We start from the raw sequence: 27645 nt of genomic DNA, 5'->3' as shown, positions 1-27645 counted from the left end.
TCATTTCATAATATAAAATCGTTTCATAATATATCATCCAAGCTTGTGAAGAACCCAAGCTCTAACTCTTGAAAATAAATGAATTTCACGTGTAAAATCATTTCATAATGAATTTCACCTGTAAAATCATTTCATAATATATCATACCAGCTTGTGAAGAACCCAAGCTCTAACTCTAGAAAAATTCCATTAATCATTTTGATTAATCAAAGAGAATTTGTAATTGATAAATGAATTTCAACTGTAAAATCGTTTCATAATATTCATCCAAGCTTTTGAAGAACCCAAGCTCTAACTCTTGAAAATAAATGAATTTCACGTGTAAAATCATTTCATAATATATCATCACAGCTTGTGAAGAACCCAAGCTCTAACTCTAGAAAAATTCCATTAATCTCCAAGCTCTAACTCTAGAAAAATTCCATTAATCTTTTTGATTAATCAAACAATTTGTAACTTTCACTTGTAAAATCATTTCATAATATATCATTCAAGCTTGTGAAGAACCCAAGCTCTAACTCTTGAATTTTTTTTTCAAACAAACTTTTTTTTTTCAGACCCCCCTTGGTTAAATGTTCGAAGAACTGGGGTTCGAAATATATTTATAACCCTTGAATTAAATGTGCCCATATCTGTGCCCATATCTTGAGGCATGGGAAAATAGAGGAGTTTAAATAGTTAAGTGCAGGGTAGGCCATATGCTTTGACCTTTTAACTTGGTTTAGGCTTATCCAAATAATTTTGTATAACATAAATTTTAACTTTAAATACATATTTCCATAAGTATATACCACTATATTTTTATAAAAACACGATTATTTTAAAATTAAAATTATTATTTAAAAAAAATTTATAAATCATTCAAAATTATTTAATCAACATGACGAGCTCAGCAATGCTCAAGGGTTTTCTCAAGCTCAACATTCAATATTCATGCACGTGTTGTGCATAGCACCAAGCAACAAAAAAGGAGCATCATATATGCGACAAGCGCAATCAATTTTTCTACAAACCACCTTTGATGATGTTAAGTGGAAGTAGGTTTTAAAAGTAGAACTAATGTTTGAAAATGGAATGCAAATGTATGACAAACTCAGATTTCAATTGATATAATAGCTTCTAAAACAAAAATTTATTAATTTTATTATATTATTCCAACTTAATGAAAAAATGTTTGATCAACAAAATATTCATTTTCATTATTATAATAAAAGCAGTAATTTAATTTTTGAAATTATATATATATATATATATATATATATATATATTAAATATTAAATTAGTGTATAATATATATTTTTTTATTAATAAAATATTTTCGCTAAAATTTAATGGTTTAAGATTTATTCCAAATTGAAAGAGAACAAACAAAAATAGAATCGGATTTGTCCTCAAAGTGTTTATCAAAAGATTATCCAATCTCTTGGGAGAAAGAATTATTTACCGAAGATCAAAGATATACAGAAGAGAATTATTTTTCTTTGGAGAGGAAAAAATTCATTAAAAATTTTACAAAATCAATTCGTTATTCTCTTTTTTACATATTGCTAATAGATGAACCGTGTATGGGTGGTCCTAGTGCTACTAAAAATCCCATTGAAGATTTCAACTTATCCAAAAGGTTATTTAAAATAAAATAAAAAATGTTTTTTCTCAAGATTTAAGGGATTCAAAATCCTATTCATTAATGAATAGGATAATTGATCTATGGAAGATCAAAACATATTTTGAAATTGAGAATCCTTCCTCGAATTGTGCTATGCGGAGTTTTACTCTGCCTTGGAATCTATTTTCTGCATTCTGTGATCAAAGCAAAGGAAAATACATATTGCACAAAAATTGTCTGGAAATGACAGATTAATTCACTCTATCAATAACTAAGCCTAGTCAGGTTCATGATAAAATTTAATGGTTTAAGATTTATTCTCTTAAAATATAAAGTAACATATTATATATATATATATATATATATATATATATATATATATATATATATATATATATATATATTGGAGTTTTAATTTTTTATTATTATATAATAGCCTTGGTTTATATTGGAAATGAGATTAAGTAATTTTGTTTTTCAAATATATGAGTAGAAAAAATTTGATTTCAAGAAAATATTCTACTCTAATACATATCCAAACAATGATATAAAATATATTTAAACATGTTTTCAGTTTCAAACCCAAAAAATAATCTATTAAATTTAAATATAATTTCCTCGCCTACTTGTTTAGGGATTAACTCAAACCTAAAAAAATAACCTATTAAATTTAAATATGATTTCTCTATCCACTCATTTAATAATTAAACTGATTAACCTATTACATTTAAATATAATTTCTTTATCTACTCATTTACGAATTAACCTAATTGAAATCAAATATGATTTCTTTATCCACTCGTTTAGGAATTAACCTAATTGAAATCGTATCGTTTTATTAATTTAAATATAATTTCTTTATCCATTTCTTAAGGGATTAACCTGATTGAAATCGTGTTGTTTGTTTTGTTTCAATGTTATGTGGCATCACTAATTCGAGATTTCACTTTATCTTTGCCGTGACAAATTTTAGTCCAACAACTATTTTGATCATCTTTAATAGTAAATATGTAACAATCATGTGAAGAAATGAGTAAAAGTCGCAGGTGAAGAAATCAGTAATGCTTATGATAGCAATTATAAATATATATAATCAATTATGATTAAGAATTTGATTAAAGGTTTTTCGTTTGATGCTGAAATAAATAAAAACATAATTTAACAAAATCGATTAAGATGGATATTTAAGAAATCTTTTTTAGAATTGGAAATATAGATTAATTTAATAAAAAATATTTTTGTTTTTTTCATAACGAAATGTAATGATGATTAAATTTTAAATAATAATTAAATTAAATTAATTACATTTTAAATTTAAATAATAATTTAGTTAAATTAGAGATGATAATTATATTTGTGTAGAAGAAAAGAAATCATTATTTATTTATTTATTTGAAATCAAGAGAGATTATTGATATGAAATCGGCTTACAATATATACTTTTATAAGAATATCACAATTCTATTAAATCACCAAATTAAATTTAATTATGAAAATAAATAATCAATACAATGAAATTAAATAAATTTAATTTCATTGTATTGATTATTTATTTTCATAATTAAATTTAATTTGGTGATTTAATAGAATTGTGATATTCTTATAAAAGTATATATTGTAAGCCGATTTCATATCAATAATCTCTCTTGATTTCAAATAAATAAATAAATAATGATTTCTTTTCTTCTACACAAATATAATTATCATCTCTAATTTAACTAAATTATTATTTAAATTTAAAATGTAATTAATTTAATTTAATTATTATTTAAAATTTAATCATCATTACATTTCGTTATGAAAAAAACAAAAATATTTTTTATTAAATTAATCTATATTTCCAATTCTAAAAAAGATTTCTTAATAAATAAATTCAAAATAGATTTTTAATATTATGCTATTGCATAATATTTTTATTAGAATTTGAAATTATATATGTTGGTGAAAAATTTACCTATATACCAACTATCTGTATTAACCACATTTATGAATATAATTGTGTTAATATATTTTTAATATTTAAATTTTTATATTTTAGTATTCAATTTCATTTGATGATTCCACTCTCGCTTGTGGCGGACCGTGTGGCGCGTGTTTGTATATCATATGAAATATCCCGGTAGCTCCTCCATTACAGCTATAGGTGTTTGTGGACCGCCGAACAAACTTAAGTGGGATTTCCGTCCACCTGCCACTGAGTATGCACAACTTTAGTTAAGTAGACTACTCACTTTTAAATACCTTTGCAGTTATCAGTGATACGGAACAAACGGAAAAAGAAGTAATGCAAAATTGAGAACTCAATAATCCCTTAAAACTTGCAATATCTATTATCCTCATTCAATTTTGTAAATGCTGCAATAATTCGGACAATAAACGAGACATCATTTCAACAATATCATTAAATAATTTTTAATGTGAAGGATATGAGAACAGGTTACACTGGTAGTCCATAAATAAGCGTAAATAACTTTTATAATTTGGTAATGGAGAGTTTTCTGGCTAGAATGTCAAATTTAAAACTACCATTCAAATGTATTAAAAGGCTCAACAATTTCTTAAATTATAATGAAAGACGAAGAGGATCTGTCTGGCTTGATCGTTAGATTTACACATAACAATGCAAATGCAATAAAATGCAAACGTCCCTTTTGTTAATAGCTCTTAAATTCTTAACTGTAACACCTGTTGATTATTAACTACGCAACCGTTTAAAGCGGATAGTTAACAACCTTTTGTTGCATCGTTACGACGACGGCGGCATCTGAGCGCGACAGTTCAGGAGAGCGATGCATTTTAGAGGTGGTGCGCGGCGGTTCAGAAAGTAGATGCATTTTAGGGGTAGGGGTGGTGCTCGGCGGATGGTGAATAGTTTTCCGTGCATGGTTAAGCTCAAGTAATCGGAATTTGGAGCCGCTGTCATGAAAAGGTTTGCAGTTCACACCAGCTGATTATTCAGGTATGACTCTTGGCGTTCAAAAATTTCAAGTTAGGATAGCGTGCACTTAGGAATTGGAAAGTTCTTATTACATATGTTATAGTTCACTCGTATCATATATCATATTCTGAATACAGTTTAGAAATTCCCAACAATGCAATGTTACAAAATTAGGGTTTCCCGTGAAACGAAGAAAAATATTTAATATGGTTCGGAAGGGAAAAAAAGTCAACGATTTCATTATTGGCCCAATTTAGTCAAAAATCCAATACAGAAACTTCATGTTGGTCACTGCGAAGAGAAAGCGTTTCCAATATTGTTGTCGGCTGAAATAAATTTTGGTATTCATATACACATGTTTTGCTTATTTTTCGTTTGTGTTTTTGGTGTCTCAACTTAAGTGCATATCCAAACGGCCATAACGATTAGGTTAGAGATAATATATTTGTACCCTTTTTATACCTACACTAATATTAATACTAAATCACATCAATAAAATTGATAGATGTAGACATGAGTCATTTTCTACTCGTCAGGTTATTGATGACATATATTGATACGGTTTACATAAATATTAATAGTTTTAAATATAATAATAAGTCCAAAAATTATAGGTCCGATACACCAATTTGGTCTTAACCACTATCATCATCATCAATATAAACATTGTCTATATATATAACGTAATATGATACTCTTTATCATATTAATTTATAAATATAATATTTTTACTTGATTATTAATTATATAATTTAGTGAACAAAAATTCCAATGTAGTTTCATTGAACTTTATCATATATAACTACATTAAAATTTATCAATATAATATCATAATAAAAGCATATATATATATATATATAAAAGTGTATATCTATATTATAACTTGTTTAACCATGAAATTGTACATAAATGTAATTACCCACTCATAGGTGAATTGGAAAAACTACACTCCCATAATCCTTTGAGACTCTGAATTTTCCCTCCCGTATAATAGCTCTTAAGATCATAATTTTGTTTCTTTAGCCGTAAAAGTCGTCACTGTCTTCAATTTGTTTGTTTATTTATTAAATACCATTTAGTTATAATTTTTTATCTTTTTATAATTCTCATATAAGTGCAAATGAACTTTAGTATTCAACTGTAGTACATTACAGGAATAAATCAAAGACTAATTTTCTTTGGACTTTTAAGTTAAGTATACCATAATCAAAATAGTTGATTTCGAAAAGGTAACCATTGTCCTTATTTAGGAAGTGTGAGACATATTGCAATGATGATGATTGTTATGGTTTGCATTCATCGTTATGTCATTTCATAGTACTATATAAGTGGAATTGTTTATTTGGGATTCCATAATCCCAAGAATGTAAAGGATACTAAATAAGTGGAATTGTCTATTTGGGATTGCATAATCCCAAGAATGTAAGGATATAATTCGAAAATCAAATAAAAAATAGAAAGAGAGATTTTTTTTAACTGTAAAATAAGTTATAATAAATTATTTATTTTAAAAATAAAAAATTTTAAAGATAAAAAATAATTTATCAGTTTATGTTTTTGTCGAATATAAATTTTTGTTAAAGAAATATATATTAGAAAATATATATTACCAATAATATAATTTTTGTTAAAAAAATATATTAGAAAATCTATATCACTAATAATATATTTTGGAAATACTCACTCAAATTATTTTGCATTGTGCAAAAACAAAACTTTAAATACGAGACAGGCTATACTAATGTCTCTCGCAAAGGCTTGCTCACTTGCGATGACAATTGACTTATACCTTCACTCCATGAACATGGCCCTCTCCATCTAAACCCTTTTTGAAATAAATAGTCTTATACTCTCCATAATAAATTATTTATTTTAAAAATAGAAAATTTTGAAGATAAAAAATAATTTATCAGTTTATGTCTTTGTCGAACATAAATTTTTGTTAAAAAATATATATATTAGAAAATATATATCACAAATAATATAATTTTTGTTAAATAAAATATATTAGAAAATATATATCACTAATAATATATTTTGGAAATATTCACTCAAATTATTTTGCATCGTGAAAAAATAGAAGACCATCAAACTTTAAATACGAGACATGTTATACTAATGTCTCTCGCAAATGCTTGTTCGCTTGCGGTGACAATTGACTTATACCTTCAGTCCATGAACATGGCCCTCTCCATCTAAACCCTTTTTGAAATAAATCGTCTTATACTCTCCATAAGAAGCTCCCTGGTATAATGGAGGGTGTGCCTCGTTTGTGAATTTTATCTTGAATGAGAACATCAGGCGCTGGCCTGCAAAACAATGGCCAAGATATTATTGAGTGGTCTTTCTATGCCACGATTTTGTGCTCAATGCTCTTGTATTTTCCATTTCCCAATATACGTTTAACAGCATTCAAGTTGTCAACTCACAAGAAGTAACCCAATTAATAATTTCAATATGTGTAACATACCCCACTTACGCCAATGGGGTGGCTAATGCTAATCTAATTACTCTTGTCCTATTGGAAAAATGGGATCTAATGGTCACTAATGAGAGGGGAAGTTGAACGGTTTGCATAGGGTACCCTCTCCACTGATGTAACCATGATAGGGTTGCGCGTACCATTGATTTCATGTTGTGTATTCTTTGTCATTGATCACTATGCGGTGTTCCTCACCTACCGCCAAGACTTCACCATGGTTACCACTCTTGCAGACTATGCATCAATCAGTGGTCCCTGATGCTTGTGCTCTATATCAACGAATTTCAATGGGTCAACGTGAACAAATGTTAACAAGGGGAGGGGTGGTGCACAAGGTAGTTTATCAAAATCACCTATCCCCAGATGTATGGATGTAATTAATTCCAATACCCTCCATCATCTTTTTTGAAACCACTTGAGGGGTGTGTCAGAAAAGACAGTATTGGATTTCCCAAAACCAATTATGGGTTTGCTGACATGCACATAATGAAAAGTTTGAGCCTGCACCATTTCTTATTCTCTAGCTCAGCTATGACATTGCATGTGATTTCATCTTGGGGCCCACATATAATTTTCTCTTCTACACATTTCATCCCACCATGTCATCCCTGTCCCATCATCCTGATGCTCTCCTCGATTGCTCCTATTTTCACCTTTGGGATGGGACCTCTAAGACACATTATATCGGTCTTGTCACCTTGACGATTCTCTTTGCACCGTTGGGATGGGACCTTTGGGGCACATCATCCTGGTCCTCCCATCCCGACGCTTCCTCCAAACTACTCCCCTTTAACCTTCCGGGAAGGAGCCTTCGGGACACATTATCCCAGTCCTTGCTTTCCTAGCATGTCTCTCATGTAGCATATGCTTATCGTTTCGTTAATTTGATAAAGTGGATTTCCTACGAGTTTGTAGACTATTTATTTATTTTGTTAATAATCTATCTAGGGACATCAAATTAGAATATCGACACAAATAGCAAAGTTCACCGCAATATGTATTAAAATAATTAGATTACAAACTGAGAGACTAGGATACATTTTAGAGGAGGCAAAGAATTTGATTCCGGATGAACTAAGAAGGATTATAAACCAATGAAATCCTCTGTCAATATTAGTACATTGTGGTATGGTTTTACACTGCTGAAGTTAGCACTTAGACTAGACATCACACCATTGCATGTAACCAACTTTCTTTTATAAACTAGATTACTCATAACTATGACAAAATAAACATAGGCAACAATCAAATATTAATTTCATTGTTTCAACCATAAGGAAACATACATTCATTAACATCACAAATATAAGAAAAACACATATCTTAAAGAACATCGGTAATTGACCCTAGGAAAAGGAATCTCCACCCAACCATAGATAGTTGAAACTAGTCCTCACTTACAGGTGTCACCTCCGAGCCAGATTCCAGAGATTGAGGGGCTTTGCTCAATGATTTAAAACACCAAATTCCAGTTGAAATAGGGACTCCAAAGGTCCTCCTTCCTCCACCCACCAACCACTCAACATTTAACTAATGTACATAGAATATAGAGGCTAGTTGCGTCCACCCTCCAGTTATTCATTGTTAGCCAACCAATACACACAGGGAATCTAGAGGCTTGTTGCCTCCAACCAAGAAGGTCAAGGGAGTTCAGGGAACAAGTACCCACCCTTCAAGAAATAATCACAGTGGTTCCACCCACGTTGGGGATTCTAGAATCTACCATAGACAAACACAACAAGGAAGGCTCCAGAGATCCTCCTTTTAGGAATCCAAGGAACAACCCTCCACCCCAACCATCATGGGAATATAGATAAGGACCATCTCCACCCTATGGATATACAAAGAATCGAGAGGTGATTGTTCCTCACCTGGGAGCGATCTTCTTCCTGAACACCTTTCTAACTAAAAGCTGGTATCAATGTATTTTTCTTCTTTCCCTATTGGCTCCTTCACTCTTCTTCCTCTTGTTCTCTACTCTTTGTTCTTTTTCTTCTTCTCCCCTCTTGTTGAATGCCAACATAGTCAAATATTCATAAATTTTGTCCCATTTTCCTTATAGATTTTTTCTGAAGGTAGCATGGCCTTTGTCCTTCTTTTTAATTCAATTTAATTCAAAAACCGAACAATTTAACGCTCAACAAAAAGCCTTTAATCATTGTTAAAAAAATTAATATTTCTTGCAACAAGGAAACCGTAAACATCCCAAGAAACTAACCCCCACAACTCTAGAATTCATGTCCCTTATATCAGTCCATTTATTTATTTTTTAAAATTCAATTACATGATGTAATTGCATGGAAAAAATCAAGCCAATTTCAGGTTGGGCTATTACAAAACTCTCCCCCTTGGGAGAACACTACCCTTGGTGTTCTTTGCTTATATGTAACATAGGAAACATCATAAAAAAAAGTAGTGTTTTGTGTAGCTTTATGCATACAACTCAATACATTATTTACAAATACACACACACACACACACATTTGCTACAACTAGTAATCAAAAAAGGGTATGCTTCCCTCATTGATTCAATCATTTCCCAAGTGGCTTTCTCAGGCCCAAAATGCCTCAACTACACTTTGAATTGCTCTATGGTTTGATTATGTAGGATGAAACTCCTCCGGTCTAGAATTCACATTATCTCTAACTAGAACTCTCCCCTCAGTTCCACCTATTGCACACACCAATCAATAACATGATCAGAATCCTATACATATCCTTTAAGCAAAGAAACATGGAAAACATCGTGAACTTTAGCTAAAGGAGGTAAAGTCAATCTATGGGCCACTGGTCCAATCCTTTCAAGGATATCAAAAAGCCTACAATATTGTGGTTCTTACTTGGCACATGACCCAATATTCAAGGAAACCTTCCTAGATTTGATTCTTAAGTGAACATGTTCCCTAACTTGGAACTCTTTATGGACCTGTTGACGTTGTTGGCCCCGCCAACATGTCAAGTGATCTTCCCGATAAGAAGTACTAACTAGACCTCCGACCATTTTGAGTAGGAGTCCCAGTAGTGGGTCGTAAAGTATTGCCTTGACCGCGGTAGTGTGCAGAGGTAAGTATGATAACTTTGTTGGAAGAAAGTTTGTGACCTTGCAATGAGTCAAGAGAGATGCATGGGGGTTTTAACACATAGAGAGGAAAATGAAGTGTGTCTCTTATAAGCCTGTAATACAACGCAACTGGAAAGGAACACATGAGAACAATGGCATCATAGGCTGGAAACAGAATAGTCCACAATCCAAAGTGATGGGTTAATACAACAGCACATCCTCAACAAGATTCATACAAAATAGTTCATACACAAATGCGTAAGTTAAATAAAATGCATTGCTAAAGTAGCCATAATAGTCAAACTATAATAATAACATATGCATGAAAACATATTCGCTTAGTTACATTATTAAGTGAAACTTCCATCCATACATAAACCATTGCAGCCACTAGCCCTAATAGTGGAACATTATAGTCAACAACGCCTGCTCCTCCAAAGAGGTGTACTCTCTCTACGTTGTGGAGAAGTCAAGGCTCATCAGAATACTCTCCAAGCTTTCTCTAAGCAATGCCTAGCCAAAATCTTGGCTCACAAAATCATGTTCTATGAGTTATGAGGTTCTATATATAACAAAGGGTGGAGTGACACTTGACATTCCCCTTCGACTCTTTGAACACCCTCATGACTCTTCAACTACCTTAAAAATAACTCTTTACATTACATAGTAACTTTTCACATTCCACTAATGACACTTGGAATTTCACTTACAATATATTTACAAATAATATACAATTTTCACATATACCCATGTGGGACAAAATAGGCTTGAGTCAGCCTAACAAGACAAACACCATCACTCAAAATCTTGTGGAAAGACCAACTTGGCAACATCCTCTTGATGGTCTTCGGTGATGAACTGATGCCAAGCTTGGTACTGTGTTGCTGTGTCCTTGTATTGATTGGTGATGTCTTTCTATGAACAGACTCTTTCCTCCATGACTACTGGGTATGTGGTTCTGAAATCTTTGTCCAACTCTTATTGAATCATGCACAACATTGTCTTAAGTGAGGCTGGACCACCGATGTACTTCTACATGTTTTCCACGCTCAGTTGCAGGTAAATGTTGGTGGCTTCTCACATCAACTGCTCCATGTACCTATCTGCCTCGAGCCGGACTTGGTTCTTATTCCTATCTTTTTTATCTTCCTATTCTTTCCATTTTAGTTCTTGTCCTTCCTTTGGTTGTTTTTTTTCTTATTGCGGTGTCAATTCCGCAAGATCTGTGTTTCTGTCTTACTCTGCTCTATTATATGGTTCCTATGCTTCCTCTTGCTTCTGCTTTTAAAGCTGCCTGCATGAAGATTGAATCCACTTTTTCTCTGCAGCTTTTTTCTCCCTTTATTATATCAACAATTTCCTCTTTCCTTGATCCTGTACTGGATTGTTTCCTTCTGCCACTGCTGATGGTCTTGTTGCCATGTTAGTGTTGATTCCTTTTCTGTAAACAGTTGGGCATCTGCATATATTGGCAAGTAAACTGGCACTTGCTCAACTGCTTCTTGAGTACTGGTTTCAGTGGTATTTCTTGAAGAAGCTCTCTTTGGTGCCATGGTACAATGAATTCTGGAGAGAAATGCTTCACGAGCATGGTACCTGTGGGATAGAATAGGCACTCATGGAAAAAGAAATTAGCTCTTACAAATCCAAATTCACAGCACGAGTAATCAGAAACCAGGCAATCTAATGAGACAAATAATCCACTTTTGACTGAAAGGGGTGACCGACTAACTATGGGAACTGCACACTGCGTAGCCCCAACAGTCAGTGTGGAAGATTGATGACTGGCTCTGCGTAATGTGTAGTTCAGTTTGGGTCATGGCCTAGGAGAGACTACATATTGCGTAGTCTCAGTGACCAAGATAGGAGATTGGCTCCTGGAATTGCGCAATTGGAGCCCACCCAAGATAGGCTCTGCATAATTCCAATAGCCAAGACAAAGGCCTTGAGCTCCTAGATTATGCAGTGCATGCATCAAAGTGTGAGATCTGGGTAGGGGGGATCCTAGATCTGTCCATGGGGAGTGTGAAAATAGGAATATTTGAAGGATGATGTAAGGATGAGTGTAGATCTAACTAAGTGTAGATGTACACATGTAAAAAAGTGTAGCAATGGATAAAACTAAAGGAACACGAAGCATGTGAAGGGAGTCGCCGCAACGATGATCATTTGTGGAAAATTTGGAAAACTCATGAATTGCTTGGGGAAGGCAATGTATAACTTGAAAAAACACTTCTACAAGCTAAAACAAGTTAAAAAACTAGCGGTCATTCAAAAAATGAGTGAATCAACACTCTCATAAGATAAACAAAAAAAAGCGATAGAAAAAGCAGCAAAAGGCGATAAAATAAAAACTCACCTTGAAAAGCAATGACAATGCTCCAAAGGCTTCTTGATCTCCTAAAGAATATAAATCTTGATGATTGAATGTATAAGTGAGCTCTAGAGGCATACATTACATAGATTTTAGCAAAATGGAGTTCATGGCGCATATGCTTCAAGGACAACATCGACACTTGGCAAAAACTTCTAAAGAGTGTAATGTGTCACCTTCAGGCAACTAATAATGGATCCCTACTTCCTGGGATGCCATCTTTCCTTTAGCTTCTTGCTTTTCGAGAAAACTGCCATGCATTTCCTGGAAATATTGTGGAGTTCTCGGAAGGACCAGACAACTCTCTGGTTCATGCACTGAGCAGTCTTCTGAGCACGGTACGTTTTGCACAACTTTTGGGCTGAGCGGCTTTAGCTGCCTCTCATGCTCTACACAATTTCCCAACTGAAGGCAGGCTATCAATTGGCTCTGTGGAGTTCTAGAGCTGAAGGCTCACTTACTGGCTTGGACTTCTATGTGCAGTTTCCTAGTTGGAGACAGACTGCTAGCTGGGTCTGCGTAGTTCTGGAGCTAAAGCACACTATTTTCTTGAACTGCACATTTCCTGAGAGCAAGGTTGGTTTCCCTCTAGGATTCCACAGATCATCAAGGTAGTGCTAGAACCGGATTGCAACCAACTGAAGAGGTTAGCTTGTGGTTAGACAACAAAGAAAGTAAGCAAACACAAGATGCAAAGAAAAAGCTTAAACTCAAATCAAAGCACAAGTACTTGAGCAGTGTAAAAATAACTTCTAGGAATTTAGTAGGGAGGCTCCAAAACGAAGCTAAGGAAAAATTTTGGAGGGTGGTTGTAGCCTCTACTATTTGCATAGCTTTTCTCCCTATCCTATGCCACCTTCAAATTCTTCTTGATGATTTGAATTTGTTGTTCCATTTCCTTCAGCATGTCAAGCCCAATAAGGACCATGTTCACTGGGTCACTCAAACTAATAGGAGTATTGTAACTTCTTCCATACATTTCCTCAAATGGGCTCATCTTTATAGATTCTTGCTATCCATTGTTGTATAAAAAATATACAAGTGGAAGATACTCCTCTCACTTCTTGGGCTAATGCATCACATACATAATCAACATGTCTATGAGGATTATCAATTTATCCTCTTTGTTTTCCCATTCGTCTGTGGATAATATGTTGTTAAGAATGCCAACTTTTTCCCCAAACCTACAAACAATTCCTTCCAAAATATTGAAGTGAACTTAGCATCTCTGTCTGAAATCATTTTATTGGGAATCCCATGCAGTATAACAATCTCCTTTATCAATATTTGTGCCACCTCACTAGTTGAGATTATCGACTTGACTGCTAGAAAATGAGCTACCTTACTGAATCTATCAAAAACTACCATAAATACATCATGTTTCCTGGAGATTCTAGGGAAACTTTTGATGAAATCCATGGAGATCACCTCCTATTTCCATTCCAGGATGGGAATGGGCTGCAATAATCCTACTACATGCTTTCATTTAGCCTTCACTTGCTAACATTCTATGCATTTAGTTGCAAAATCAATCACTTCTTTCTTCCAATTTGGCCAATAGTATAACTTTTTAATGGTTGTGAGAGTTTTTTCATAACCTGGATGCCCTGAATATTGCTTGACATGGAACTCTCTCATCATGAATATTTTTAATTCATCACTATTTTCCACATAAATTTGGTTTTTGAATCTAATTAGATTGTCATTGGTGAGATGATGTTCCTCATCTCCACCATCTTCTTGCAACTTTTCTTTCATTTGCTTATATTTTTCATCATCTTGTCCTACATTCTTGACCCTTTCTATGAGTTTCATTTCATAAGAGTTGATGGCTACCATATGATTCACTTGAATCCTCGTACTAAGTGCATTACCAACCATGTTATCGCCACCTTTAATGTACTTGACCTCAAATTCAAACTCATTAAGAAGGTCCAACCATCTAGCCTGTCTTGTGTTCAAATTGGGTTCCTCAAATAAATACTTGAGCCCACTATTGTATGTCATAATTGTACATTTCCTAGCAAGGAGGTAATACATCCACTTATTTAATGCATGAATAAAGGAAGCTCACTCTAGGGAATGTGTCCCATGATTGACCTCATCCTAATTTAGTTTACTAGACTCATAATAAATTACATCTCCTTCCTGAATCAAGACTCCACCAAGCCTTTCTTTGCAGGCATCTATGCACACCATAAAATCCTTATCAGTATCTACAATCCTCAACACTGGTGCATTTTTAAGCAATTATTTCAATTTCTCAAAGCTTGTTGCACACTGAGTTGTCCACAAATTTATTTCCCTTTCTCTAAAAGGAGGTAATAGGATGGCCTATCTTGGAGAAGTTTCTAATAAACCACCTATAATAACCTTCCAATAACCTGAATTTTCTTCTCTCACTCACATTCTTTAGTGTTGTCCACCCCATTATGGCCTTGATCTTCTTTGGATCAACTGATATCCCTTCCTTGGACACAATATGCCCCAAATAGTGTATCTATGATTTGAAGAAATGACACTTATTGAGATTTTCATAGATCTTGTGTTCACTCAACAATTTTAATATTGCATCTAGATGCTTTTCATGCTCTTCCTTAGCCTTTGAGTACACTAATATGTCATTGACAATATAATGAAAAACTTGTCCGAATAAGGATGCAATACACTGTTCATTAAGCACATGATAGTGGTATGGGAATTAGTAATCCGAAAGGGTACCACTACAAACTCATATTGTCCATATCTTGTCCATATATTGTCCAACATGTCAAGTGATCTCCCCGATAAGAAGTACTAACTAGACCTCAGACCATTTTGTGTAGGAGTCCTAGTAGTGGGTCGTAAAGTAGTGCCTTGACCACAGTAGCGTGCAGAGGTAAGTATGACAACTTTGTTGGAAGAAAGTCTGTGACCTTGCAATGAGTCAAGAGAGATGCATAGGGGTTTTAACAGATAGAGAGGGAAAGGAAGTGTGTCTCTTATAAGCCTGTAATACAACGCAACTGGAAAGGAACACATGAGAACAATGACATCACAGGCTTGAAACAGAATAGTCCACAATCCAAAGTGACGGGTTAATACAACAGCACATCCTCAACGAGATTCATACAATTGCATACAAAATAGTTCATACACAAATGTGTAAGTTAAATAAAATGCATTGCTAAAGTAACCAGAATAGTCGAACTATAATAAAAACCTATGCATGAAAACATATTCGCTTGGTTACATTATTAATTGAAATTTCCATCCATACATACACCACTGCAGCCACTAGCCCTAATAGTGGAACATTATAGTCAACAACGCCTGCTCCTCCAAAGAGGTGTACTCTCTCTACATTGTGGAGAAGTCAAGGCTCATCACAATACTCTCCAAGCTTTCTCTAAGCAATGCCTAGCCAAAATCTTGGCTCCCAAAATCATGTTCTATGAGTTATGAGGTTCTATATATAACAAAGGGTGGAGTGACCCTTGACATTCCCCTTCGACTCTTTGAACACCCTCATGACTCTTCAACTCCCTTACAAATAACTCTTTACATTACATAGTGATTTTTCACATTCCACTAATGACACTTGGAATTTCACTTACAATATATTTACAAATAATATACAATTTCCACATATACCCATGTGGGACAAAATAGGCTTGAGTCAGCCTAACAAGACAAACACCATCGCTCGAACGCTTGGGGAAAGACCAACTTGGCAACATCCTCTTGATGGTATTCGGTGATGAACTGATGCCAAGCTTGGTACTGTGTTGTTGTGTCCTTGTATTGTTTGGTGATGTCTTTCTATGAACAGACTCTTGCCTCCATGGCTATTGGGTATGTGGTTCTGGAATCTTTGTCCAACTCTTATTGAATCATGCACAATATTTCCTTGAGTGAGGCTGGACCACCAATGTACTTCTACATGTTTTCCACGCTCAGTTGCAGGTAATTGTTGGTGGCTTCTCACATCAACTTCTCCATGTACCTATCTGCCTTGACTGAGGTTGGACCACCAATGTTCTTCTACATGTTTTCCACGCTCAGTTGCAGGTAATTGTTGGTGGCTTCTCACATCAACTGCTCCATGTACCTATCTGCCTCGAGCCGGACTTGGTTCTGATTCCTATTTTTTTTATCTTCTTGTTCTTTCCTTTTTTGTTCTTGTCCTTCCTTTCGTTGTTTTTTTCTTATTGCGGTCTCAATTCTGCAATCTCTACATTTCTCTCTTACTCTGCTCTATTGTCTGGTTCCTATGCTTCCTCTTGCTTCTGCTGTCAAAGCCGCCTGCATGAAGATTGAATCCACTTTTTCTCTGTAGTTTTTTTCTCCCTTTATTATATCAATAATTTCCTCTTTCCTTAATCATGTACTGGATTGTTTCCTTCTGCCACTGCTGATGGTCTTGCTGCCATGTTAGTGTTGATTCCTTTTCTGTAAACAGTTGGGCATCTACATATATTGGAAAGTAAACTGGTGCTTGCTCAAATTCTTCTTGAGTACTGGTTTCAGTGGTCTTTCTTGAAGAAGCTCTCTTTGGTGCCATGGTGCAATGAATTCTGGAGAGAAATGCTTCACGAGCATGGTACCTGTGGGATAGAATAGACACTCATGGAAAAAGAAAATTAGCTCTTACAAATCCAAATTCACACCACGAGTAAGCAACAACCAGGGAATCTAATGAGATGAATATTCCACTTTTGAATGATAGGGGTGACCGACTAACTATGGGAACTGTGCACTACGTAGCCCCAACAGTCAGTGTGGAAGATTGATGACTGGATCTACGTAATGTGCAGTTCAGACTGGGTCATGGCTTAGGAGAGACTATGCATTGCGCAGTCTCAGTGACCAAGATAGGAGATTGGCTCCTGGAATTGCACAGTTGGAGCCCACCCAAGATAGGCTCTGCATAATTCCAAAAGCCAAGACAAAGGCCTTGAGCTCCCAGATTATGCAGTGCATGCATCAAAGTGTGAGATCTGGGCAGGGGGGATCCCAGATCTGTCCATGGGGAGTGTGTAAATAGGAATATTTGAAGGATGATGTAAGGATGAGTATACATCTAACTAAGTGTAGATGTACACATGTAAAAAAAGTGCAGCAATGGATCAAACTAAAGGAACACAAAGCATGTGAAGGGAGTCGCCGCAATGACGATCATTGGTGCAAAAATTGGAAAACTCATGAAATGCTTGGGGAAGGCAATGAATAACTTGAAAAAACACTTCTATAAGCTAAAACAAGTTAAAAAACTAGCGGTCATTCAAAAAATGAGTGAAACAACACTCTCATAAGATAAACAAAAAAAAGCGATAGAAAAAGTAGCAAAAGGCGATAAAAGCAAAACTCACCTTGAAAAGCAATGACAATGCACCAAAGGCTTCTTGATCTCCTAAAGAATCTAAATCTTGATGATTGAAGGTATAAGTGAGCTATAGAGGCATACATTACATAGATTTTAGCAAAATGGTGTTCATGACTCATATGCTTCAAGGACAACATCGACACTTGGCAAAAACTTCTAAAGAGTGTAGCGTGTCACCTTCAGGCAACTAATAATGGATCTCTACTTCCTGGGATGCCATCTTCCCTTTAGCTTCTTGCTTTTCGAGAAAACTATCATGCATTTCCTAGAAATATTGTGGAGTTCTGGGAAGGACCAGGCAACTCTCTGGTTCATGCACTGAGCAGTCTTCTGAGCACAGTACGTTCTGCACAATTTCTGGGCTGAGTGGCTTTAGCTGCCTCTCATGCTCTACACAATTTCCCAACTAAAGGCAGGCTATCAACTGGCTCTGTGTTGTTCTAGAGCTGAAGGCTCACTTACTGGCTTGGACTTCCGTGTGCAGTTTCCTAGTTGGAGACGGACTGCTAGCTGGGTCTGGGTAGTTCTGGAGCTAAAGCACACTATTTGCTTGAACTGCACATTTCCTGAGAGCAAGGCTGGGTTCCCTCTAGGATTCCACAGATCATCAAGGTAGTGATAGAACTGGATTGCAACCAACTGAAGAGGTTAGCTTGTGGTTAGACAACAAAGCAATTAAGCAAACACAAGATGCAAAGAAAAATATTAAACTCAAATCAAAGCACAAGTACTTAAGCAGTGTAAAAATAACTGCTAGGAGTTTAGTAGGGAGGCTCCAAAACAAAGCTAAGGAAAAATTTTGGAGGGTGGTTGTAGCCTCTACAACAACACCCTATGTTTATTTGCATAGCTTTTCTCTCTATCCTATGCCACCTTCAAATTCTTCTTGATGATTTGAATTTTTTGTTCCATTTCCTTCAGCATGTCAAGCCCAATAAGGACCATGTTCACTGGGTCACTCAAACTAATAGGAGTGTTGCAACTTCTTCCATACATTGCCTCAAATGGGCTCATCTTTATAGATTCTTGCTATCCATTGTTGTATAAAAAATATACAAGTGGAAGATATTCCTCTCACTTCTTGGGCTAATGCATCACATACATAATCAACATGTCTATGAGGATTATCAATTTATCCTCTTTGTTTTCCCATTCGTCTGTGGATGATATGTTGTTCAGAATGCCAACTTTTTCCCCAAACCTACAAAAAATTCCTTCCAAAATATTGAAGTGAACTTAGCATCTCTGTCTGAAATCGTTTTATTGGGAATCCCATGCAGTATAACAATCTCCTTTATCAAGATTTTTGCCAACTCACTAGTTGAGATTATCGACTTGACTGCTACAAAATGAGCTACCTTACTCAATCTATCAAAAACTACCATAAATACATCATGTTTCCTGGAGATTCTAGGGAAAATTTTGATGAAATCCATGGAGTTCACCTCCTATTTCCATTCTAGGATGGGAATGGGCTGCAATAATCCTACTACATGCTTTCATTTAGCCTTCACCTGCTAACATTCTATGCATTTAGTTGCAAAATCAATCACTTCTTTCTTCAAATTTGGCCAATAGTATAACTTTTTAATGGTTGTGAGAGTTTTATCATAACCTAGATGACCTGAATATTGCTTGACATGGAACTCTCTCATCATGAATATTTTTAATTCATCACTATTTTCCACATAAATTTGGTTTTTGAATCTAATTAGATTGTCATTGGTGAGATGATGTTCCTCATCCCCACCATCTTCTTGTAACTTTTCTTTCATTTGCTTATATTTTCATCATCTTGTCCTACATTCTTGACCCTTTCTATGAGGTTCGTTTCATAAGAGTTGATGGCTACCATATGATTCACTTGAATCCTACTACTAAGTGCATTACCAACCATGTTATCGCCACCTTTAATGTACTTGATCTCAAATTTGAACTCATTAAGAATGTCCAACCATCTAGCCTGTCTTGTGTTCAAATTGGGTTCCTCAAATAAATACTTGAGCCCACTATCATATGTCATAATTGTACATTTCCTATCAAGGAGGTAATACGTCCACTTATTTAATGCAGGAATAATGGAAGCTCACTCTAGGGAATGTGTCCCATGATTGACCTCATCCTCATTTAGTTTACTAGACTCATAATAAATTACATGTCCTTCCTGCATCAAGACTACACCAAGCCTTTCTTTGCAGGCATCTATGCACACCATAAAATCCTTATCAGTATCTACAATCCTCAACACCGGTGCATTTTTAAGCAATTATTTCAATTTCTCAAAGCTTGTTGCACATTGAGTTGTCCACAAATTTATTTCCCTTTCTCTACAAGGAGGTATAGGATGGCCTATCTTGGAGAAGTTTCTAATAAACCTCCTATAATAACCTTCCAATAACATGAATTTTCTTCTCTCACTCACATTCTTTAGTGTTGTCCACCCCATTATGGCCTTGATCTTCTCTGGATCAACTGATATCCCTTCCTTGGACACAATATGCCGCAAATAGTGTATCTATGATTTGAAGAAATGACACTTATTGAGATTTTCATAGAAATTGTGTTCACTCAACAATTTTAATATTGCATCTAGATGCTTTTCATGCTCTTCCTCAGCCTTTGAGTACACTAATATGTCATTGACAATATAATGACAAACTTTTCTGAATAAGGATGCAATACACTGTTAATTAAGCGCATGAAAGTGGTATGGGCATTAGTAATCCGAAAGGGTACCACTACAAACTCATATTGTCCATATCTTTTCCGTAAAGAAGACTTATGAATGTCCCCACCCCTCGCCCCCCTCCCCCTTGATCCTTAATTGATGATATGTTGACCTCAAGTCAACCTTAGAGAAGATTGTTACTTCCCTCAACTAATCAAAGAGATCATCAATCTATGGCAATGGGTACCCATTCTTTATGGTCACTTTGTTTAATTTCTTGTAATCAATTCATAATCTAAGGCTCCCATCTTTCTTCTTTACAAAGAGTATGTGAGCTCCCCACATTGACACACTTGGCCTTATGTAGCCCTTGTCCAACATCTCCTTTAACTACAATTTAGCTCAACCAAATCAAGGGCACTTAATCTATATGTTGTGTTGGATGTTGGTGCTCCTCTAGGTACCAACTCAATAGATAAATATATCTCTTTATGAGGAGGTAATCTAGGAACCTCCACTAGAAATACATCTTCATATTGCTGCAGAATTGGTTCTCTTTTCAACAATTCTCTTTCCTCATTCTCAGTGTCACTGCTAGCCTTCTCACCACTAGAGACTTGCACTACAATTAACATGCATCCCTTTTTTATTTTGTTTTTTGTTTTCATAGTTGTGATCAACCTCACTGAAGTAGGTTTTCTCCTCCCCTGCAAAACTCTTCTTTCTCCTTACCCATTTAATAGTTCAATTTCCTTTTCAAGACAATCCACTTTGGTCCTGTGCAAGTACAACCAATCCATGCCCAATAATAGGTTGTATACATCCAACATAAATACAGTCAAATGTGTTATTGTAGGCATGACACTATGTGAAAATGCACATTATTTTGCGTAGTACCTAATATTTCATTTTTTTCCTGTTTCCAATTGAGTTGACCATGGTTCTTCATGCAATTCCTTAGCAAAATTTGATTTTTCAACAATCTCTGGCAATGGGTACACAAGTTAGCTTCCATCTTAATGATGGATGCTTGGTGGTTTTCCTCATGATTGTCTACAACTTCATAAATTCTAGGAAAAGTCTAAGTTACATCACCCACTATGAGAGCCTCCTGGACATTGTAAATATTTGGCCCAACATTTTGTTGGCATGGAAAATATTTCTTGCTATGATTTTCACCACATGTCCAACACTTCTTTCTCTCTGCCTTTAAGCTTGTGTTACTCTGATCTTAGTTGTTTCATATTTCCCTTAGTAGTAATGTTAGCTTTATGCTAAAATTTATTTGCATGGGTTGGATGTGTACCTTCCCTCATTTTTGAACTTCTCTTGAGCCAATTATTTTTATTTCCAATGTTATTTTGTAACCACCCCATCCCACATTTGCTCGATTTCATAAGATTTCCAGGGTAAAATTGAGCTGACAGTTACTATGAAATGACCCAACATCCAAGTTCGAGAGACGAAAGTGCGGACCATTAATCGGAAACATACTAACACCTCCCATGACAATCACATCACCTAGATACTAGACAAATGTCACAATTCATCATCCTATAAAAAAATAAAAGAAAAAAAATTATAACCTCCATTACCTAGAAAGAGGACTATATATATTGAATTTATATATGTGTATGTGGACCTATTAAGATTCTCTAAGCTAACCATTGTCTTTGTATAAGTCTTCATGATTTAATGATCTACATCTATGCTTTATTTGTTCCCCAAAATAACCATATCTAGGCGCATACATAAAGCGCAAACTGAATTAAAGTTTTAAATAAAAATATTATTACATCCCCATTCTTTGAATAGTCATATGTAACTTACAAAGGGTATATGGATTTATGAACTCCATTATGGTTGTTTGATTGATATGAATGTACATGGTATATCCCCCCACCTGACTTGGTATGATAACCTATGTCGCTCCCATGTTGATCCGAATGGAAAATGGCATCCACCCATGGTATTCATCCACCCATATTATTCATTCACCCATGGAATTTACCCATGGTATTGTAAGTGGCATCCACTCATAGTATTAATTCACCCATGGAATTTACCCATGGTATTGTAAGTGGCATCCACCCATGGTCTTCATCCTCCCATGGAATTTACCCATGATATTGTAAGTGGCATCCACCCATGGTATTCCCTCACCCATGGCATTTTCCCGTGGTATTGTAAGTGGCATTGACCCTTGGTATTCATCCTCCCATGGTATTTATCCACTCATGGAATTTACCCATGGTATTGTAAGTGACATCTACCCATGGTATTCATTCACCCATGTTATTTACCCACCCATGGAATTTACTTGTGGTATTGTGACAAAAAAAGGCTATAAGTAACAAGTCGCATTTTGTAAAAGGAAAAATTGCCCACCACACTGTGGCCTTTACAATTATTATCTTCTTTAATAAAAAAAAATCTTCGTGTTTTTGTTATTGTGTGTTCTCCTATTTTCTTATGGCATTCCAACTTTTTAAATCTTGGAAGCCTCCCCCACAAGATCCGGATCACATGTGGCCACCGCCTCCATATCTAATGATTAAGCAACCACACACGTAACTCATGTGATTGCAACATGGAGGTATTACGGTAAGATTAATGGTGGTGATTTGTGGAGGGCATCAAGACAACGATGATTCACTAGTGTAAACCCTAACCTTTTTTAACCCTTCTCCTTTGAGTTATTCACAATTTTTCGTTGTGTATGTGTGAGTGTCATTGCTCTTTTCTTGCACCCTCAAACGTGAGGTATTTCTCTTATTGGTATGACTGTCATCGTTTCTAGCCTTACACTTGCCTTCTTGGAATTATGTCAAAAAGGAAATACCTATTTCAATAGCAATGAAATGGTTCCTCACGTTTGGAAACCAGGTGAGATAGTCTATGCCTATGTACAACATGATTGTTTTTTTTATTTTCATTCTTTTCTTGCTCTGCTATTCACTTCGGTAATTTTGATTAGAGTGAAAATTAAGTCTCTGCATTTCCTTTATATTTTTATTCTAGCTCATTCTCCAAATATTAAATCGTGTTTACATTTTCCTGGGTTTTAGTTCATAGGTGAATGGGTCGATGACTTTTCCCTAAATAGGGTTTGTGATATTTCCCCACAATGCTCTTTGGTCCATTTCCAGGCTTCGTCTATACTTTAGGTGAATCGTAACATTTTTGATTCATTTTCTATGTATACCCACTTCCTAAATTGTATAATCTCAGCACTCTAATTTATTCTTTTGATTTCCACTATATTTTTTTCATTGACTCCCCGCGGTTTCTCCAATGTGCATAATTTCTCTTTATATTGAATAAAGGTTTTTGTGAAAACCCTTACCCCTCCAAGTGCTGGATTTATCCACATTTGGAAGCACTTACAGAGTTCCCTTGTGAAAAAGGTGACATTGCTACTAAACAGAGAATTTGAATCAACTTTTTCTCTTCCTTTTTTATTTCCAGGTGGAATCATTAACCCCTTTTTCGTTTATGAATGTTTTCTTTTCAGATATTACCATACCTTAAATTTACTTGGGTGTTTTTTTTCCTCAATTCTTTCTACTGATTGTAGCTTCATTTTCTAGCTACACCAAGGAGATGGAGAAACACTTTTTGTTATCATGGTAATTATATCTCAAGGTTAATATTATAAATTATGTAATGGGATACTATAGAGGGTTTTAACATCAATCTCACTAGTTTGGTTTCAGTTATATGTTTCTTTCAGGTATGCACGTGACTCTTTATACCTTGGATTCTTCCTCTGAAGGTTAGTTCCACCCTGAGCTAACACTTCTTCAGGTTGTCTAGGTCAGTGCCTCTTTTCTAATTGCGTTGCTAGATTGGACACTTGCTTTTCACGTGGCTGCATGTTATTTTATTTTTAAGAGGTTCTCTGGAGTGTTGATTCAATTCTTTTATCCTAGCTGCCTCCTCTTTGGAGGTTGCCTATAGTATTTTATTTGTTTTCCTGGTCGCTTGGCTGCATGTGAACTATACTCTTAAAGAGATGAGTTACTTTGCTGAGGATAGGATTCATAAGCAAGATATTAGACCTATTAGGATGATGTCTTTGACGACTTCATGAGATTAAATATAATTCTTGAAACTTGATTGTTATGAACTTACAAAATATTATCTGGTATGACAAGAATGGTCAATAAGGCCTTATTTTAATACTGTAGTGTTTCATTTTCTTCCAATATGTGGGTTCTTCTTATCCTAGGTGATGTTTTTTTATTTCTGATTTCACAAGGTGACATGTGGGTTCACTTAACTCGTTTACAACTTGGTTTGTAATATAAATTCATACTTAAGAGTTATAAATTTTATTGTGCATTATTGATTTGTATTGTATGTTACTATGTTGAATTATTCTTTTAACATAACCTAGAGAACTTGTACAGTTTTACTAAATTAAATCTATTTAATGATGCATTCATCAATGTATATAATTCTATTAGTCATTTCAACTAATGCCAATACTAGCTATCGATTTTAGGACTACCATGTCTAATAAAACTACATACAGTCACTTATTAGGCTTTTTAAAGGCACCACCCGAAACCAAAAATATTCACTTTAATGTATATGTCCATTCTAAGAGGGTATCTATCTTAGAGGAATACTCTTACCACTCACTGAGTGTTATAATTTTAAGTTTCCTGGGTCTTTCTACATTTGAAACAATTCCAAGATTTATATTTGGCTAAGGACTACGTCCCAAGATTCATCTTTCCTTAGGTGATGACATTATCCCTATCATTGTTACTTCATATGAACGAACTTATGTCACCTTTCTAGTTCATCATTTTATACAAGTAACTAATATTCTTTATCACACACACACACACACACAGATATATATATATATATATATATATATATATATATATATATATATATATATATATATATATATATATATATATATATATATATATATATTAAACATTGACCTTGTAGTCTATGTATTTCTTCCTTAAACCTTACACCCCTATTCTATCTTAGGCATAGCCTTGAATTAGATAAATTATTCCAATACTCATATATTCCACTATCCGCATTGATTCTGTTCATTTCTAGTATTGTGCTTGTTCTTATATACATATCTTTTCCATAGAGTTTAACTATTAACTTTTTCAAGGATTATGAATAATGGTAGTGAGTCATTTCAATCACTCTTCATATTAAATATCATAAAATATAGATAATTAAATGTACTATCAATTAACATTTCTACCGCTGCAATTTAATATGAAAGCACTTTCCATGAAATTTCACTACGTATGATTTACTAAGATAAATGCTAATTCTCCTTAGCCATGCAATTTGATCCAAATAGATTTCCTCTACTAATTTTGATCCATAATTTCAACACAAAGTATGCATGTATTTAACTAACAAAATTAGGCATATAGAAATTTTAACCAGAATAATGGAAAAATCACTAGAAGAGCACATTGCCTACACAACCATGAACTGGCCACCAGTTCCCCCCACGTTGAGACTAATTTCTAGTAAGATCCCTCAGAGCTCTAAAGCCCTTCCATCTTCTCCATAAGTATTTTTCTACCTTTTCTTCCGTAATTGATTTTTATTATTAGCGGCATCCCTCTTTTGTGGAAGGATTTTTGTTGTTAAAGCCTTCTTTTCTCTCCAACAATGGTTATACTAGCATCTTTCTCCAGCTAGAATATTTAATGTATATTTTTCTCCCATCCATTAAATTCTTATATTTTGGAAACATATGTTTCCCATGGAATATTTATCTCAATCTTATATATGATTGAGATTAGAAATTATCTCTTTACTCAAGTGTCTCATTCCAAGTAATTTTTTCATGTCAATTATTTACAATAAAATTATTTATTTCATACCCACTTGTATCTTGTTTAGTTACACAAGCTATGGGATAACCATCCAAATAAACATACTTTCAGTCTAAAAATAAACAATACTAATTATTTCAAAAGCAGAGGGATGTCACATCTCTCCTCCCTTTTTTTTTCTACACCATCCTTGGTGATTAATTTTCCAATTTCTTCTCTCTAGAACAATGCTCGATAGTTTTTCCAGATCTCGTATTCCTACTCCCATGTAACCTCTTTGGGAGTGAAATGTTTCCACTGCACTTTAACACGAATGACAACTCGATTCTGGACCCAGATCTCTTTCCTGTCTAGAATACAAAGAGGTTCTGCCAAGAAATCTCCTTCGAGTTCCACCTGTAGAATTTTCTAATTAATAATGTGAGAATTATAATGTACATATTTCTTAAGTAAATACATGAAAAACATTATGAACTTTAATTTGACTAGGTAATACTAATTGATAAGCTACGAGTCCAACCTTGTCCAAAATTTCAAATGGTCCACAAAACTGTGGTGCTAATCTTGGACATGTTCTCATCCTTAATGTACTTTTCCTTGGTTTCACCCTCAAATAAACATGATCCCCAACTTTGAGTTCTCTATGGGTTCTTTTCCTATCTGCATAACTCTTTTTTTGATCCTATGCAATTTTGATATTCTGTTGAATTCTTCACACTGTTTGCTCCATTTCTTGCAACGCATGTGACCCAAGAATTAGTTTGTCCTTCGGTTTACTCCAACTGAGTGGGGTATGGAACTTTCTTCCATACAAGGATTTAAAAGGGCTCATTTTGATAGATGTTTGATAACTGTTGTTGTAGGAAAACATAGCTAAATGCACAAATTCTTCCCATTTTTTAGGTTTGTCCATAACATACATTCTGAGCATGTCTTCCAAAATCCGATTGGTTCTCTTAGTTTTTCCATCTGTTTGAGGATGGTATGTTGTACTAAAATTTAATTTAGTTCCCATGCCCCCAAACAATGCCTTCCAAAAATTTGAGGTGAATTTGGCATCCCTGTCTAACACTATCATCTTAGGTATTCTGTGTAATCGAAAAATTTCCTTCTTGAAGATATTAGCAATATGCGTCATACCATAAGTGGATTGCACTAGTATGAAATGAGCTAACTTACTTAGCGTATCTATCACTACCATAATGGAGTGGTGTTGTCTTTTGGTTCTTGGTAATATAGTAATAAAATCTAAAGAGATTATTTCCCACTTCCATTATGGAATAGGTAATGGATTCAACAACCTAGCAGGGTGTT

This window comes from Pinus tabuliformis, chromosome 2_2 (assembly GCF_031772625.1).
Source record: "Pinus tabuliformis cultivar Carrire ecotype Pingquan chromosome 2_2, CPIR1, whole genome shotgun sequence".
Lineage (NCBI taxonomy): Eukaryota > Viridiplantae > Streptophyta > Pinopsida > Pinales > Pinaceae > Pinus > Pinus tabuliformis.
Note: the sequence above shows the minus strand (reverse complement) of the source record.